Here is an 11,077-nt window from a genome sequence, read left to right on the forward strand (position 1 = left end):
CCTCTGTGTAATTTAAGTGTGACAGGTTGACTAATGGTCAGACAGGCAGGGCTGGACTTACATTCAAAACATGCTAAATTAAGTCCTTTTGGGCAAAAATAAACACAAATGATCTCAAACGTGCATTTAAAAAATGTAAACAGAATTAAGCTGCGCAGACATATGTAAACACACATCAGAGCATACAGAACCAACTGTACTCTCACCTCTCCACTGTTACATGGATAAATGCAGGACTTTCATATCCACCTGTGTAAGAGGCAGCTCAGCTCAAAACTGATGACTCTAAACACATGACACAGGACTCCTCACCCAGTCCACAGTATTTTCATGAAGCATGGGCTTTAATTTTAATAACATGGTTCATTTCCAGCCCTGGCCTTTCCATTCAATTCAATGGGCTAAGATGCCAATTCGTGACAGTGGCGCTCTTGGGGAAAGAATTCTGACCCCTCTGGTTGAAGAGTGTAATGTATTGTCCATATTCTTTGCATTATTATTATTAAGCTGTAGCATGTACACTGGCTTGTGAGGCAAGTGTTTCTCTAAAGTTTAGCTATGTAGTATATTACTTTTCATCTGGAAATCATTTTAAGTTAATGCAACTCACATTTCCTTTGGAAACTTTGTATTTCAATAAGGAGTAAACGCCCTTAATCAAATATATAATCATCGAACCTATAAATATCAACTTCATCTATGGCCCTTTTCATTTGTTGTTTGTTTGGTTCCCCTTCTCCCCTGCCTCCACATTGCAGTGTGCCTTGTCTATGGGGAAGGTGGCCTCAAGTGCCACTTATCCTGCCAACTGGCATTAGTTTTTTAACTAATTCATATACTTCATTCAACATATTTGCCAGCTAAAGAGCTCCAACGGGCAAAACCATAGACTCAAACATTAATACAATCCATTTCATAGGCATGTTTATCTGTCAAATCAATAAACTGGTCGTTCATTCCATTGGCGTGTCTTCTTTCTGAATATATATAGTCTGGAACAATTGAAAACCTGCCTAAATAATGAAAAAAAGAAATACAGAAACCTTCTATGGAATGTGTTTGATATTTGCTTTTTTCCATTTTCATATAAAAATGAATTAGAAAAACACATGCTACAGCCTTTGAACCAAGATTTCTGTGGAAGAAATACATTCAGACCAGGGGATGTAGGTAAATAAACACTCCTCTAATTAATGCATTGGATATCAATGTCACCATCTCTTTTATTTACTTTTCCACATGTTCAGAATTTAGTTGCTGCACAGCCACAGTACGAGCTTTACTTAAAACATTCAGGTACCGGGGGCTTTGTTTTTGTACACATATACTTCAAAAGTAGAATGTAAATGTTAGAAACTGGCAAACGCATTAAGAGGAGAAAGAAAGGAATGGCACATAGTCAATTTTTTTTTATTTACATCCTCCAGATGATTAAATGATTAGAAGGTAGAGATTTCCAGGGTGTCTGAATTTCCAGAGGGTATCGGAATTATTCCAGATGCTCTTATTGTTGGCAGCATTCTGATCCAAACTTGGAATAATAATTACAAAAAATGTCAAAAACACGTCCAACTTCTTTCGAAATGTTGCAGACGCACTCAAAACGAATTGCAGAAAAACCCTGAAAATGACTTTCAGAAAGTACACTCTAAACAAAGCCACTAAATATTGTTTGACTGCATTAAAGTAGAGTTCCATTGGTAAAGGAAAAAGGCTCAGCCAGTCGATGTTTAGTGTGGCAGTATGCTCCTTATACGATGACTGTGAAGCCAAACAATTTAAGGTTAGAACATAATTTTACATATATTGTATTTGATGCTGCATGTCGTTTCCATCATTCCATTTTCAGTAATGAAATTATTTGAAAATGCTTTTCTCTATAGGATAATTGTGTACTTCTCCCATCAACTGTCTACAGGACGATTGCCAAATTGATAGGTGGATTGTGGATTACCTTGTGAGACACACGTTCAAATTAGGGTAACTGTCTACCTGAATGGATTTTAAATTCAAGTTAAAGGGAAAGTATTTTGTAGATTATATGTATCTATCTGTTTGTGTCCTTTCTTGAGCAAATAGCTGTTCCTTCATGGAAACCTCCTGGAAAATGACGTTGTAGTGTGGTAGAGTACCTATAAATAGGTGCATAATACAATTAGTATCACAAATCAGGACATACCACCTGCTGAATTCGAGGGGTGTTTGAAAAGTGGGTTTTACATTCTTTTTGGAGCCCCTGTAGGTGTGAGATGTGAAAATTGCATTTGTAACTGGCCACGTGCCCATTGGGTAAAATGGCCAGTTACAAAGCACAGAAATGCCATTTGCTATTGCAGTTGAGATTCAGAGCTACACTTTAAGAACTGGCACTCCAAAGAGACCTGATCCTTTTGAACAGCACTTAAGACGTTTGCATTGGATCTGCAAGACAGTATCAGCCTTTTACTTAAAAAACAGCTTTAATAACATCATTCCATTTAAACCATTACTAAACAATAATAGATTGTATTTCACAGTTTTGTCCATAAAAATGACAAAACAGTTAAAAATATTTCCATTAATCGACATTTCACAACAGTAAAAGTAATGTAATCTAAATGAAGTGGATTTTGGTTGGAATAAACACATGCATTTATAAGCAGCAAATATCTATAACAGTAAGTTACTGTGTAACTCAGATTAAATAAAGTGGAGCCAGATGTGATTTGATTGATTGCACAGTTGGTAAGCAAACATTTATGCAAGTTTTGTACACTAATTATTTTGAGGCAATGAGGTTATCTATGTCAGAATATTTAGATTATCTTTTATAAAATGAAAGCATATAGATTTGTGGCTGGATACAAGCTATTTGGTTACAAACCACCTAAATTAAACAAATACAATTTCACAACATATTTTGTAAATGTTATCCATTTTTATAATATATATTTTTAAAAAGAATGCAATATAGCACTGTAACACATTTTACATCATTTAGAGTTAAAAGTTAAAGAACATTTAATTGCCCTCCAGCTTTATAAAGATTTCTTGAGCTCCTGGTGCATAATAGAATAACAACTAAACTATCCATATGTTTTTTTTACACAAACAATTTTCTATTTAGTAAATGGTGTAAACTACTTCTGTTTAACAAATGTAAATCTGAAATGTGACACCAGTAACCTCTTGACAGACAATAAGCTGGCAGACTTATTAGCAAATTCAGGACTTTTTGTTGGAAATACATGTTCTTCAGATATAAATAGGGCTTCTGTTTTTTTATTATTAATTTCATTTTTCTGTGCTTATTTTTAGCTATTTTTATGTTTTATGTACCGTAAAAAACTGTGTATAAGTTGCACTTGGGTATGTGTATAAGTCTCCCCATAGGTTTTATTTTTTAATGGGAATAACATTTAATATATCACTGTGGAGTTCAAAGATATTTAAGTTCTACTTGAATTTAATTCTATGAATAGACAATTCAGTAGAACATAAAACATAAAGATTACTTATGCACTTGCAACTATATATATATTTTAAAAACAATAAAAAATGTCGGCACGTCGATTTTTAATAATCATCAAAACACCCCACCCTTTCCTTGGAGGATGTGGCTGCTGATTCTGCAAAAATGTTTAACATTTTTATTACATTTCCTATGCTATACATTCTGCCCTGCAATTAGAGTTTGAATACTGGCAAACGTATAGGTCTTTTATCTGACATCACTTTTGAAAACCACTTCAATATTAAACCACTTAGAGCATACAGACTTTGTCTCGCAGTGGTCTGATCCCAAGCCTTATCCTCTTACTTTCATGCCAACAAAATTTGGACATTCTCATCTGCTGTTTAGCAATACATATTCAATTGGACATGGAGTGCAGCTTCATTGCAAAGTTTTGTCACAATGTTACAACATTACATATCTTAAGTGTTCATAAGGAAGACAGCAAGAGTGACAGGCATTAATCTATATTTTACTGGTTTGCTGAGTGAACAATTCATACTTTGCAGTTGAACTCACTTCATAATGGAAGTTAGGTGTCACTGCAGCAAGCTGATTATATATTAAATTGTATATTTAGTCTGAAAATTAATTAGTATAAGTAGTTCTGTCAAATAAAATACAATATACATTACACGTATTTAGTTTATTTATTGAGATTTTATTTCAAGGTCTGAAATGACAACTTTATCCTGTTTAAATATATTGGTAAAAGTTTGAATTCCTTTATTTGAACAAAGTTAAGGAATACACAATGAAGATAAATTTGAATACAGCGTAGTATATTAAGACAGTAGAGCATGATAACAAGTGATACAATTTTAAGATGCCCATGGTCCCCATACAGTGAAAAAAGCTTAAATGTAATGAGGAGACAAGTGACAATAAAGCAATTCACAAGATATAAAAAAACATAAAAACACATGCAGCTTTTCTGCAATAGAGTTCTAATTATAACAGCAGGAGAAATATTTACATATGGCTGAAATTATGTTGTTCCATTATACATGCATTCTTTAAATATTACACCCAATATGTTTTTCTCCAGAACAGTGAATCTTAATTGAGTGCAACAAATATGTACAGCGTCGGTATTCTTATGCTGAAGGACATGTCGGCGAATAGGAAAACAATTCTGGTCAAAGTTGTCTTGTGTTCAAGCGAGGATCATATGTCAAGGTAGAGCTGCTAGGAAGAAGGCTGCAGTGGAGTGCCACTATTTGCTTGGCTTATTGTTTAAGCCCTGGAATGTAAACTAACATACAGAAGTTTTTCAATACTGCATTCTTGAATAGATTAGTTAAGCACATTTATACTCACATGTACACTATGCAATATTTGGGAATGCAGTTTAAATCTTAAGGACACACTCTTGCTTTCTCTTGCGTGTGGAGATCAAAGTGCACCAGCAGTCGCATCATTATCATCAATAAGATTTAAAGCTTGTCCTGCTGCCTTCTGTATGCTGCCTACAACATGTCATCATGGCAAACAGTGAAGACACTTGTAAGTCAACTACATAAAAGTTACCAGCTATTACAGTATACCAATAAAAATATCCATTCAGACTGAGTTAGTCTAACATGAAGGACACGCACGACTCCTTAAAACATTCTCTGTTATGCTGTACAGTGGACTACAAAAACCAAAAATATGTTTTACATGTGATAGCGGTATCTGTATTCAAGTTTTTTGTAATTGTTTGAAATCAACTTTTTTTTAGCAATTGTTTTTATCCATTTATAGTATTTATAATGTGCTCTTAATGGAATTTACTCTATAAGCAAACATTTTTACTGTAAGTTTACTGCTCTTATCTGTGATGTGATATTTTGTAATGTGATATTGTGTAACAACTCTAAATCGCCCTGGATATGGGTGTCTGCTAATAAAGAGATAATAACAACAATAATAATAATAATAATAATAATAATAATAATAATAATAATAATAATAATAATAATAAAACTCATTCCCAAGTTTAGGTTTTGGGAAGCACAAGGGTTTGTCAGTTTAGCAAAATATAAAAGCCTATATTTTACATTTTATTCAGATGTGCAAACAAACACACAGCTCGTTCTATTTACATTAATATTCTTGGAAGTGTCTAAAGAAGGGGGCTGAAATATTTGACCCAATTCCCATGCAAGCACATTTCAGCACTTAATCCTAAAGTGTTTTAACTACGATCGCCAGAAGATTCAACAAAGTACAGGTATGGCCAATAGTTTAGCATCACGAAGATTTTTAGAATTGAGAAAAAATTTAAAAACAAACCTATATGAACACAATTTAGATATTTTATTTAACATCATGTCATCACAGACACTACAAAATATACCAGAAGCCATAATAGTAGTACAGTATTTCATGTTAGATTTCGAAATGTCACATTTTTCAATTGTTGTCAGTTTTTCTTTAAGCAAACCACCCAATCAATATATCATGGGTGTTGGGGTCCAATACAAATCTACTATATATCAAGGGACGTGATATAGCGAGAGACCCATAGAAAAACAAACAGGCTGACAAATACCATACAACCACGCCCTCTTTTTATCGGGTGTGTCAGGGTATGGTATAAATGCTCTACGCAACCTGCTTTTTCTCATTCTTCCTGTAAAAAGCAGCACACCGTTTTAATTTGTAAATCAGGGGGTAATTGCGTCTCATTAACTTCAGTCTCCAATTAATTCAATGAGTCTTCCTCTCCTTTTTCAAATGTACAAACCCGCCACAATGAAATAATCCACCCCTGACCACAACATAGGAGGCTTGTTGTTAGCGAAGTGACGTATTTGCCATATGACTTTTGCTACTGCATTGCTGCACACATGAACACCTTGTTGTCTAAAATAAAAACCGCTTCAGCAAGTAGATATTTAATTTGCTTTGTGTTATTGTGCAATGCGTGTTTATATGATAACAGTACGGTATTAATGCTTTGTTTTTAATTGTTATGTATATTGTTGTTTGTGATGTGCAGTACAAAATGAAACGAACAGTAATTCTAAGTGCCTATGCATATTGTAGCTGAGGCATACACAGTTAGACATTAAAAATTGTAAGACAACTACAGGACCGCGATATATCCGAATCGACAGTATAGCGAGGGGTGATACAATGAGTGGTAGGTGTATATGGAAAACTGCACAGCGGTATGTAGTTCAATATGTTAACGCAGCATTACTCAGCAGGTTTCACTCAACTTTATGAAATAAAATGTGCTAATTCTCTAGGGTGATGCAAAACTTTTGGCCATAGCTGTAAATGGCATAATTTGTGAACTAAAAGCATTGAGACAGTTATTGATATTTACTGCATTAAATTAAATAAATAAATAAATAAATAAATAAATAAATAATTGCAAAGCTTTTATTCAACTGGAGGGAAAAAAAAAAAAAAAAAAAAAACAGGGAGAAATTCTGTGAAAATTGGGAGGGGGCTAGGCAAGAAGGTATAAGGTTTTGTGTGTGACTCATTTAAATATTTTGGTTTGTTTGTTTTCAGGGCTCCCCTCTCACTTTGACCTACAAGTGAGATTGTAACACTGGTAATGTAATAATATATAATTTTCTGAGTTAAGGACAACATGCTGTAACCATATTGAGTAACCGTAGTTTCCTTGAACTTTACATTCTACCGTGATTTTGAACAGATTATATGAACAGACAGATGCAAGTGCTGAAATGTGTTTTGAGAAGATGATACTATCTTGTACTCCAGACCACCCCTGAAAGCCTCTATCAGCAAACTTCAAACTGACAGCTTTCGTATAACAGCTTGTACGGTTTATACAACATGACCATTAACGTTTGGCAGAAAATGCATCTTACTACCTGATACTTAAAAATAAATTCAAGAGTTTTTTTGTTCTCTTTCTATTTGTCCTTTAACAAATATTTAGTCATTGGAAATAAGTTCTGATATGTAAGGTCTCATAAACCAGGGGCATATTGCTGTAAATAATATTTAGAAAATAGTATTTGTCAATAAAGTTGACAAATGGATCATGGATCATTGTTAGAGTAAAAATAAGCTCACTAGAACCTACAGGCCTAAAATTCTTAACATTTTTTAACACAATTAATAAATAAAACCATTTGTAGGTCATTTTCTTATTATATCTAAACAAAGTAAGTTTGTATTCATTCCTTTGTCACATGTTTTTATTGATATTCTTTGATTTTATAAAAATAAATTTAGATTTTTGGTTTTAGACAGCTTAATAGCTGTATTTTAGTGAAGAGAAGCATTAACCATTACTACAACACTAAACTGTTAACAAAAATAAATAAAACTAGGATAATATCACAGCCTTTTGTATTTATTGTCGGGGTTGGATGCAGTTCTGAATCATTTCTCAGGGTACTTCCACTCTCAAGAGAAATTGATTTGTTAAGCAGCTCCAATGCCTCAAAATAGGAAATAAATTGGAATAACTGACTTGGATTTCATTTGCATTACAGAAGAATGTGCACTTAATTAAAACTTTTTTCAAGAAACTTGAAATTAATTTATATATAACGAAAAAAAGCAGCTGAATATATATATATATATATATATATATATATATATATATATATATATATATATATATATATATATATATATGCTGACATCTGAATGTACACTATTTCCATGATTTCGTTTTTTGCATGTTAATTGTCAGACTAATATAACCCTACATGTCAATAAGTTAATAAGCCTACATTAAATGTTCATAAACAGCAACTAAGGCCATTTATCACTCATAAAGCATGACGTTTGTTTGCCACATTATGAAAGTGTTATTACTTTGCCAACTGTACTCCGTAAACTACAAATAGTTATTCAAGAAATCTGAAATGAAATAGCCTACATGCATATAACTCCCAACATGCTCGTATATATTTTTAACTTCAAGGGAGAAGGCTTTAACATTCAATGGCAGGGAGAGCATGAGACATCCATAAGAATTTTAATCTGTCTGTAGAAGCTGATGCAAGAATGCCAAGACGCTATCAAATTGCCTTATCATCCTGGGTATGTGAAGCATCAGCATTTGCTTGTTCCAAATCCATATCAAAATGCTTATCTTCTTGGGGTATAGAACACTGCACACGGGACACATGGGATGTGTTTCTGCTTGTTTTTGAGGTGAATAAGAATGTTTTTATCATTCTATAAAGGAAAGTGCATCGAGCATGCAATTGTCTGTAGGTCTACTGGTTTTTAACCACTTGCTATGGGTAGCGGGGATGGTGTCATCCACAGTAACTGTTTGAGTTTAAAGTCAAATTCAATTTGAAAACTATTGGCATTGCCAAGTATATATCAGAATACATAATAACCTTCAGATGTTCAATCATAATACCTTCATAAAGTATGTTGGACATCAAAAAAGCTCATTTACTTCGCATATGATTGGATTTCAACGTAATAATTTTGGACACATTGTTTCATTCTTTGGTTTTACCTGTGTTATGTTCAATTTCATGAACAGAGATGTCTAATCTACTGCACAGCAATATTGAATAAATCAACATTACATACACCTGCTTTAAACACATCATGGGCCATTTAAAAACCATTACTGCTACATCACAGTAATTTCGTAAATATAACACGCATCATGTGTATTACATATGTCACTGAGCCTTCTTGGTGTACAAGCCTTGTATAATGTATACCTTAGTAAATACTGAAGTACACTACATGCAATAGTATAACCTGATTATACTGTACACTTTGAAACGTGCAGTCCGTTTCCAGCACTGATAAATTCTCTATGCAAAACAGTGCATATTATACTTTAATAGTTATGGTACATTTACCATAAGAAAACAATAGCCCATCATAGCTTATAGTAATAAACTTAATTGACACTGCTAGTGTGTGTTTAAAAATGCCCTGTAATATAGCATTTCGATTTCAAGATCATGTCACTAACATACTTTGCACAATAGTTTTTAAAAAAAAAACAGGCAAAAAGCAGGAGATAGAAGTTTGGAACAGAGGCTTGTCTCCTTTGAGTAAAGTTTTACCACACCAATCTAAAGCTCTTATGTATCTTGAGGCCTTCTTATATTTCCTCAAACACATTTCTTACACACTGTTGGCTCAATGTCATAGTATTGATTGAACCATCTGCATTTAAAACAGACTTTAAAGAAAATGTAAAAAAGACAGGATGTGGCTGCCAAGCTGTCAAGGTTTGCGACATGCACATCCCATTTATTTTTGGCAAACTAGCTGCAGCCCTTATGGTCAACTTACAGTTATTTTGTTGGTAATGTGATTTAGTTTATTTAAAAACACAAATAAAAAAAAATAAAAAAAACAAAGCAATTTTGATCAGGCTGCCATTGCAGCCCCTGCTTCATTCCTGGTTTCATGAAAGAGGCTCAAACATGTGAAGGCCAAGAAAGCAATGCAGTGACTGTTCCAGGACATAAACCCATAATGTCTCTATTGTCCTTTGATGTAAACAGTAGTGCTGCTTACATTAATGCAGTGGATTCCAGTCAGGCCATAATTAGTTAGTCCTGGACTGGAACAGATCTTGAGGGCCAGAGTTGTGAACCAGTGGTGCATGATGTTGCTGGTTACTGCAGAGTACATGATTTTAGTACTGTAAGATAACCTGTGATCACCAAATACAAAAACAGCCTTAACTAATGAGATTTTTTTTTTCAGCCACAGACATCAAGTGCAACAGTGGATACCTACTATAAGTTATGTTTTAAACTGGGGTTTTAAAAATAATAGTCTATTTAATTTTTCTGGAAACAGTGGTTTTATATAACAGTTGTCTATATATAAGGCACAGATGTGAGAGACTGCATGTTAATGTTAAATTAACACTAAAGAGGTTTATCAGTCAAGAAGCTTTATCCAGAGAGTTAGCTGCACTAAAGCCACCAAACCCACGTTGGAAATTACATCTCTGTTTTTGGTGCCATTTGTCTGTAGCAGGAATGCTGTAAATGTGACAGTGCATCAGTCATTCCATTACTCTTGCTCCCAGTCTTGAAAGATACTGTTTCACTTGAGTCATAGAAGTACCAAAATCATATCGCTTAGGGGACAGGCTGTCTGCCAGTTCAGTAACCCAGCAAATGCTGAATGAACTGCTTTTAAATAAATGTAGGATAAGTAGCCACTCAACCCCAGAAAATGCACTGAATACTGGAACAGATTCCAGATGATCCCCAGTTTCAAAATGTCACTTATTGTTTTACAGTTTAAAACAATACTTAAAACTACAGTTTTAAGTCTTTTGACCACCATAGGTATTTATTTCCATTCAATATTGTACTTTGTTTTCAACACAATACAACATCATTTTCTGGACAGTTCCGAGCAGTAACCATGACCTTTCTGTTGCCTGATTCGCACGGGACTAAAATCACCACAAACAGAATTTTTACAGACATCGATGAAATGTAGTCCTGTGCAAACAGTCCATTTCTTTTTATCTCAGATCATTTTTACAGGACATCAGGACCTTCTATAAAATGTAAAACTCAGGCACCCTGAATCTTTTTTAGGACTGTGAAAATCCACCATGTCATTGTTATGTTAGAACTGATATAAGCATTT

General features: G+C 33.8%; 1 long non-coding RNA gene across 1 annotated transcript; it reads left to right on the forward strand.

Annotated features, from left to right (window-relative positions):
- Positions 1-1,686: 1,686 nt before the first annotated feature.
- LOC121297953 lies at positions 1,687-10,207 on the forward strand. Its single transcript, XR_005947245.1, has 3 exons — positions 1,687-1,783; positions 1,884-1,980; positions 10,172-10,207. It is a non-coding gene; the product is annotated as an uncharacterized LOC121297953 (long non-coding RNA).
- The last annotated feature ends 870 nt before the right edge of the window (positions 10,208-11,077 follow it).

Source organism: Polyodon spathula, chromosome 23 (genome assembly GCF_017654505.1).
Source record: "Polyodon spathula isolate WHYD16114869_AA chromosome 23, ASM1765450v1, whole genome shotgun sequence".
NCBI classification, from domain to species: domain Eukaryota; kingdom Metazoa; phylum Chordata; class Actinopteri; order Acipenseriformes; family Polyodontidae; genus Polyodon; species Polyodon spathula.